The sequence below is a fragment of the Crocodylus porosus genome, unplaced genomic scaffold (assembly GCF_001723895.1).
Source record: "Crocodylus porosus isolate Cpor-Errol unplaced genomic scaffold, CroPor_comp1, whole genome shotgun sequence".
NCBI classification, from domain to species: Eukaryota; Metazoa; Chordata; order Crocodylia; family Crocodylidae; genus Crocodylus; species Crocodylus porosus.
The window spans coordinates 79,324,672-79,333,652 of NW_017728949.1; positions in this window are offsets into that span (position 1 = coordinate 79,324,672).

Genomic DNA, 8,981 nt, shown 5'->3' on the forward strand with positions numbered 1-8,981 from the left:
TCTACCCCGTCATCCAAGTCACTGATGAAGATGTTGAACAGTGCGGGCCCGAGGACCGAGCCCTGCGGAACCCCACTGCCCACATCCTTCCAGGTCGAGAAGAACCCATCCACTACCACCCTCTGGGTGCGGCCCTCCAACCAGTTGGCGACCCATTTGACCGTGGCTAGATACTAGGCTAGATACTTGTTCTATTACTCCCCTAATTAATTATTCAACAGTAATAAAGGTTTACCCCTACTTATGCCCAGTGAATGGGAGGAGGGGCAGTCCCTTACTCCTCTCATCACATGCTTTGAGGGTTCCAGCTGTTTCAGGCTATCCCATGCAGGCCTAGGCATCTTGCAGTCTACAGGAGCTGTTCTCACTCCAGGCTCCTGCAAAACACAGATTCTTCCCCACACACCTCCATATACATGTCTCTGCTTGCCATAGGTCACTGGTGCCTCCTGATATTGGAGTCCCCTGGTGGTTGATCAGCAACCTGGACAGGTGGGGGGCAATGCATGGCCCCTTTATGCATCACCTATGCTGCTTGCGTACTGCCTCTCCAAGCCCACAGAGCTATTTATGCAATTAAGCACATAGAGAAAGAGCTCACTGCCACAGGCAGGCCAGGCAGCACCTCTGGTCTCACTCCCCCTTTAGGTACTTAGACTCACCAAGGCTTCCCCTCAGTCCGTGCCTCCCTGCGTCTCTGCCCGCACAGGTGTCCTGGGAACTTTCTGTTGCTGGTGTCTCTTTCCCCCAAGCTGACACAGTGCCACCACAGTCCTTTCCCCAGCCTCTCGCACGGGGGTTTAATCATACTCTTTTACTGACCACCAAGTTTCCAAACCCAGAGGGGAATTGGCATCCCGCTCTCTAGGGGCTCCCTGGGGCTATGTCCCCACCCAAGGGAATTTGTTAAGCTGGCTCATGAACTCCAAGGGCTTGTTCTAGGGGTCTGCTCTCTCCTGCTTGACCCTCTGGCACTCCGCTGCATCTGCCTGCTCATGAAGGCTTCAGCATGCACCTGTGGCATGGGACCATGCTGCAGGCTCTTCCCAACCCTCTTCACTCAGCATGTGCCTCTTTCTACCACCCCCAGGGGTGGGGAGATGCACGGTTTTAAGGGAAGCTGCCCAGCCAGTCCCTGGGCTGGAATTTTCCCGGGCTCCCAAACTCATTTTTGAATCTTGAAGCTCCTGCTGAGGATAATACCAGAGTAACTACAGGTATGGCGCCCTGGTTGGGATGACATTGATGGTAGTTCCTGGTAAGGTGTTCCTGCTGGGACAATCTTCTTCAAGTGTTCAGGCAGAACCCGACATAGGACACTCTGAAGGTAAGTGCCCCTTAAACTGCCTGTTACAGGTTCAACGTTGTTTGCTTATTTTGCATTTCTAACAAGCCCTGGGTGGCCTCATGTTGTTATCTACTAGCTCTGCTACAGCATTGAACAGCAGGCAAAAGTCAAAGTAGTCAGCTCTACTGTTATGACCCAACATGCCTGGCTGTGATCTGCCCAGAAGCTACCCATAGCCGCTTACAGCTATATTATTAAAAAAAAAAAAGAGAGAGAGTTCAGATATTCTGGCAAAATTTGCCTTTGGTAAACCCACATGCATTTGGTCTGACTTGACTTGTCATTTGGCTTTATATCTTTGACTATCCTTTCATTCAATAATTTGTTTTAAAACCTTGCACAGCAGACCAATAGGCTTGAAGTTGCTCAGGTCACTTCATGTTCTGTCCACGCTCTTCTCTAGAATTCCCCATACTTGGTAGTTATTGACACTCTTAGCTAGTGGATTTCACTATTTTGGTATGGAAATCATCTGCTTCTGCCATACACGTAGTAACTATTATTTCCATTTGTATACAAGTGTCCCAGTTGTTTCTCTCTGATCTCCTTCAGTTGCTTTATAGAATTAGGTAAAGTCCTTTCACTAATCATATCACCTGTCTGATTATTGATATTATCAATAGTAATACATCTTTCCCTTTGCTGTCCTTTCTCCTACTCTTTCGTGTTTCTTTAACCATTGCTATATCTGTGTGTACCTGGTCTTCCTCTTATTGCACACTGAAACAAAGTATGGAGACTGCACAAATACCTATCAGCAATCTCCCCTTGTATTTAGAACTCAGCTTATTGGTCAGAGCAGCCTCAGTCCCAAAAAACACAGGAGAGGACCAGCTATTTAGAGGAGTCCTCTTTCTATGACTGCATCCCAAGAGGCGAGCCTTGGGCCACCTGCTAGTCTTTATTTTCCTGTCTTACCTTTGTCCTTCTACTTTAAGAGTTCCCTCAAGAATGTCACCAAAAGTCATCTGAGTCTCCATTCCAGGAGGCTGTCCAAGTCATTTCCCCAGTTTTATGTAGCCATTCATTGAATCATACAAAAGCACAGTGGAACAGGCTTAAGGGGTTCATCTCATCCAAGCCTCTGCTCAAGGCAGTACTATCCCTGGCTAAAATCATTCCAGTCAAGTGTTTGTCTAACCTGCTCTTATAAACTTCCAAGGACAGAGATTTCACTTCTGTTTGAATAACCATCCTCACAGTGAGAAAATGCTTCCTGTTACTCAACCTAAATTTTCCTTGCTGCAATTTAAGACCATTGTTCCTTCTCCAGTCCCCTGTACTCAGTGTATTTGTAGTCTGTCTGTCTATTCTTGATACATTCCAGCTAGAATCTAATAGTGGCACGTGAAGAATAGTCAGTGGAGCTCTTTCCACTTCCATCAGCACTTTTTTCAAGTTCAGGTCTACATCTCATACTTTGTTCCTGACAAACAACATATCTTTCTGTTCTCTGGCTCTCTTCTGGAGATTCTTAACTGGGGCTCCATTCACACAGACCTTTTTCTTTCTGGTGGTGCAGTGAATTCTGCCTTCTCTTCTCCTATGTGCAGATCTGTTCTTCATTCTCTTTCTATATCTGGTACATCATTATCTCTAAAGTTTCTTCCTCTCTTGCAGAATTGGCTTCCGTTCCTTTTCTTCTTTGTCATGCCATCTTCTGTCTGCCCCTTCTTCTTGTTTTCCAGTTCAGCATACCCTTTTTTCCACTTTATTTCTACTTCTCCACTATCTGGTTTCTTTTTGTTCCTATAGCCATACTTTTCCATGGGTTATTCCCCTTATTTGCTGTGTTGGCAGCTATCTGACTCCTAAACTCATTGTGCAACCTATTTCCCCTTCCATCATACTTTTCCGTTCCCTTCCATACTCCAGTGAATTTGTCTCTAGGTGGACTTCTTCTTCCCAGTCTTCTTTCATTAACTTTGCCAGCAGACATTTATTACATAAAAGCTTCCAGTCAGGCACAACACATTAAAGGAAAATGTATTACTCACAATTTCTTCACCCTGTCATCTTTACTGCCTTCTCTCTTCTTCAGGTCAGCTCCAGTGCTGCCTCAGTAGCTATCATTATCTTTGCTTCATAGTACCTACCATTAAAGGGGAAAAAGAGGGTCTCTCACCAATACAAACTCCGCAAACTTTTGTTTGCTGTTCTGTCTGCTGACCACTAGTTCTTGGCTACATAGGTTTTAAGCTATTTGCCCAGATCAGCCATGCTGCTTTATTACATCTCAGCAGTCAACTGAGTAATCCAGGGTAGGAAACCTTCCCCCTAGTTACAGCTGAAAGCCCCCCTTCCCAATCATAGCACAGAGTCTACAAGCTGACTGAAAACATCAAACTGCAAACAGACACATTCTCCTTACCAAGGACAAGTCCCCCATAATATCCCTTCTGTTCTGTTCTGTTTGCTGACCTAAATTCATAGATCTATAGATTGTAAGGGGCTGGAGGGGACCTCGCAGATCATCAGGTCCACCCCTCCCCTGCTATAGGCAGGAATACAATTGGGGTCAAGTGACCCCAGCAAGGTGACTGTCCAGTCCTCTTGAAAACCTCCAGGTGGAATAAACTCCCTCCAGGTGACTGTACCACCTCTGGAGGGAGTTTATTCCACAGTCTCAACACCTTGCCTGTGAAGGAGTTTTTCCTGGTATTAAGCCTGATACGGCCTTCCAGGAGTTTGTATTCATTGGTCCTGGTCTTCCCCAGAGATGCCCTAGTGAACGGTTGTTCACCGAGCTCCTGATGCACTCCTCTGATGTAGCAGTAAGCTGCTATCAAGTCCCCTCTCAATCTTCTCTTCCTTAGGCTAAAGAGGCTCAGGTCCCTCAGTCTATCCTCATATGGCTTGCCTTGCAAGTCCCTGATCATACAGGTGGCTCTTCTCTGGACCCTCTCAAGTTTTTCCACATCCTTATTGAAGTGCAGCGTCCAGAACTGGACACAGTACACCAACTGCAGTCTCACCAGTACTGAGTACAGCAGAAGTATCACTTCCTTAGTTTTACACAAGGTGCATCAGTTGATGCATGCCAGCATGTTATTTCCCCTGCTGGCCACCACATCACACTGACAGCTCATGTTCATGTGATGGTCAGTCAGTACTCCTAGGTCCCTTTTGGTTGTGCTACAAGTCAGGCTGTCACCTCTGAGCCTGTATATATGTTGAGGGTTATTTGCCCCCAGATGGAGCACCTTACATTTGGAAGTGTTACACTTCATCTAGCTCCAGTCTGCCCAACTCTCTAGCCTATCCAGATCCGCCTGTATCAGCAACTAGTCTTCTGGTGTGGCCACACTGCCCCATAACTTGGTGTCATCCATGAACTTGGCCAGCGAGCTTTTCACTCCCCCATGCAAATCATTGATAAAGATGTTGAAAAGGACTGGTCCAAGCACAGACCCCTGAGGGACACCACTGGCCACTTCATGCCAGGATGACACAGATCCATTCATGAGCACACTTTGGGTCCTACCCTGTAGGCACCTTCCCACCCACTGAACCATTGAGCAGCTGAGCCCACAATCTTTCAGTTTTCCCACAAGATTATCATGGGATACTAGATCAAAAGCCTTTTGCAAGTCTAGGTATATAACATCTACCTTGTCTCCCATGTCCAAGTGGCAAGAGACCTGGTCACAGAAGGAGATGAGATTTGTGAGACAAGACCTACCCACAACAAAGCCATGCTGGCTGTCATTCAGAATCTTACCTTCCATGAGCGTACCACACATAGATTCTTTAAAGAGCTTTTCCAGACTTTTCCCTGGGATGGAGGTTGAACTGCTTGGCCTATAGTTGCCCGGCTCCTCCCTCTTCCCCATTCTTGAAGATGGGCACAATGTTGGCCCTCTTCCAGTCCTCAGGGATCTCCCCTGTGTGCCTTGAATTCTGAAAGAGCTTTGCCAGGGGGTCTGCAGTGACCTCAGCCAGCTCCTTCAGCACTCTTAGATGGAGTCCATCTGGTCCCACTGACTTATAAATGTCTGGCTTTTCTAGTTGGTATTGCACCTGCTCAGCATCCACAGTGGGGAGGCTATCAGTCCCGGCATGTCTCCTATGAGCCTTATCTTGCTTGATTTTCCCCATGGTCTTGTGAAATACTGAAGTAAAGTGGGCATTCAGAAGTTCAGTTTTTTCCTGAATATCTGTTACACTAGTTTCAAAATATTTATCCCTTGTAGTGTATCTATGGATCCCAAATTGACTGGAAAATGCTTCATAATCCTTTTGTGATTAAAAGCAAGTCACCCTGCTTTTTTCCAAATCCTGAACAGAGGTATTTATTGAATACTTCTGCCTTTTATGCATTATTATTAAGTTTCATTATCTCTGTCCATTAATGCAACTGCAACAAGTGAAGCCCCAGGGGGTGCCATAATACAACCTAGTGGTTGCCTCAACCTTGCCTCAACCTTGCCTTTGCCTCCAGGGTCCCGCCCTGGTTCCTTGTCTGCCATGTCTTGCTGTCAAACTTGATGAAGAGATTCTGCCCTTAGAGACTGGTGAACCCAAGGTGCTCTCTCTTTCTATACCAGTTCCTTATGTCCTGCTTGCCTTAAGGGCTAAATTTCTGGTCTCCTTCTGTGCCTACAGCCATGCTCATGCTCATGCCTTACAGATATTACTCTGTATGCTGTTCTGTCCCTTGTAGAAGCCTCAGTAGCCCTCTTAGCTTCAACCTCCCTTTCCTCTGGCTGCAGGCATTCAGCTCTTAGCCCACTGATTTGGGCTCAGCCCTATCATTTCTCTGTGTCTCTGCAACTCTGGCCTCTGATTCTCTTGGTCTGGGCCCCTGGCCCTTGTGTGTCTCACTCTGGGCCAGGCCTGAGCCCTCAGGGTGCCTGACCCCAGGTGAGGCTGCTCTCTCCTTGTCTTCCTTACCCTGGGCTCAGTTGCTTGCTTCTCCAGTTCCTCTGATCCCTGACCCCAAGCCTGGCTGCTTTCCACTCCAGCCCTTAGTCTTCTTGTCCTTGACCTGAGCTAGGCTGTCTAATGCTGAGTGCCCTACCAGGCACCCCTACATGGCTCCAGACCCAGCCTGTAGCCACAACCTGGTCCTCCAGTATTTAACTTAAATTACCACATAAATACAAGACACTGTCCCTAACTAAAAGCCTATCAAGCTCTGGGGTTTTGCCTCAATCAGACCATCAACTTTCCTTGGCTTCCCCTTGGTGAGTTCCAGGGAATCACTCAGGTATCTGCTAGTCCACCTGATGCAGGCATCTCCTTCAGCAGCTCCTCACCTCTCAGCATGCAGAGCCAGACTGCTTGCTCTGGCTCAGGTTCTGGGTTTATATACCTGGAAGCCATGTCCCCCCTCAGTCACGTGCCTTCCTCAGCTCTGTACATGGTTTTCCCTATTAATAAAGGGCCAGCCTGCTAAAACCAGCTGAACCTGCTGTGTGTTCTTAAAGGTGCAGGAGGGACTTAAACCTGTTAGGTTTAACTAATTGACTACTTTCCTTTTTGTCAGACGACTGCCCTCACCAGGCTCTGTTTACTCTGGTTATGAGCCCTCTTATTCAAGCCACCGCAGTTTCTGTCATGGGCAGAATCCTTAAATAACAGAAGCCTCTCGGCTCTCTGTTACTTTTTGTTCCTAGTATATTAAAAACTCCTTCTTATCATCCTTAGACTTGCCAGCTCTGAGTTTTAACATGTTTTTCACTTCCATGATGAGTTTATCTACATTTTGTGACATCTAGTTTATATTGCTAGCTATTTCCATTTGTTACAGACTGCTTTCTTATTTTTAACAGTTGCCTTCGCTAGTGAAATAGATGGTGTTTGGTCAAAATCTGTCTTCTATGTTGATTGTGGACTCATGGTCTTTTGGGCATCTGATAAACTTACTCTAAAGAAACCTTTTCCAATTTTATATTCTTTATTCATATTTCAATTTTTTTTGTAGTTTCTCTCAGAATTTTCATCAGATTTGGGAAATTACCCTATTCGAAATACCAAGCATATGTATAATTGTTTGGGCCTGTCTTTTGCCCATACTGGATATAATGAGATCATTTAGAAATGGTATTGATGTTTTACTACTAGCTGCATAAGCCCACCAGCATTCTTCTCAAAGTAAAACTCCCCTTGATAGTTTGTTAGTTTCCATTCATTGAAGACAGGTGCTTAAGGAATAACATACTACCCTGTTCCCTCATGTTTCAGGAATCCACAGCAGAACCCCCTTCCCTCCTGCCTAGGCTTCATTAATTAGTACATTGATGCACCTGAATATGAGATCCCACGATGCTGAGCATTACCACATCAGTGACTAACAATGTCTTCTCTTCATCACAAAATGGTAAGTTTGAATGTATATACTCTGTAGGAAAGAAAATGTTACACACACACACACACACACACACACACACGTGTGGGTCACCTTGTTCATAGACTTCTCTGCCCACCGTGGAATGTACCTGTTACCTTCAGCTTCAAACCAGTTACACAGCCAACAGTTCACTCTCAGAAGGTCCCAGGTACATTTCTGTTGTCAAGCTCCCTTCAAAATTTACTGAAAGCTTATATAATCCATGATATTCCTTGTAATGTCATGTCTTTGGTTTCAATGTATATAAGCACCAATGGACATTTGCCAAATGACATCATTACCCTATTGAGTGTTGTAATTATAGTTCATATTCTCACTTCAGGTAGGCAGTGAGATACTTTGCCATCCTTGTGTCCTTTGAATTCCCTGTCCAACTGGGGCTTGTTGGGCAGTACAGTTTCTTTGCCAATGAATAATTCTATGCAGAAAAAAGACAGTGTTGAAGACAGAAATCTGAATGGGGGGAGCTCCCTAAACTTGAAAACTTTCCCTCATGTTTTACTGTGGTGTTTGCATAGTTTCAGCTCCTGGTGCTGCATGTAGGGCAATGGTTTTCAACCTTTTTTCATTTACAGATCCCTAAAAAAAATGGAATGGAGGCCCAGACCCCTATGACTTCTTAGTGTGGGTAATCATATACTTTTGATAGATTATAGTCATCTCTTGCAGCCCCCTTAGACAGTCTGTGGACCCCAAGCGGTCCATGGACCGCAGTTTGAAAATCACTTTTCTAGAATAATGCTCTTCCTGTCACTGGTAACAATTGTGTATGGGTTTTCTATAGTGCCTCTCACCATAGTTTCTTAAAACTTTGCAGGTGAATTAGATCTACAAAATGAGATCCCTAAGTGCTTACCACAGAGTTCTCCGATCTTCTCCCTTCCTTGAGCTTTCAAGAAGTAGGTCTTTACCAAGACAACCATGCATTAAAACACTCATCATTAAACTATAAGATGTCCTCGGTGATCCAGGTCCTAGTTACCATGGCTACACTGCATCCAAGTGCATGGCTATTGCTCTAAGCTGCATTTGCTACTATTTTTGGCAACAGTGTCAACAACACTTTGCCCTTATATGGGTATCCACAGTTTGGAAAGATTTTCCCATATCTGCCTTATACAGGTTGCCTTGAGCACCTATGTGGTATCCGCTTTGACTGTATTTTCCGTTTTGAAGCAGTTCTCAGCACATCATGGCTATATAGAAATCAGAGCAACTTATTGGTTCAAGACATAAAACTGGTGCAAATAGGCTAGATTCAGTATAAACCTAATGATTTAA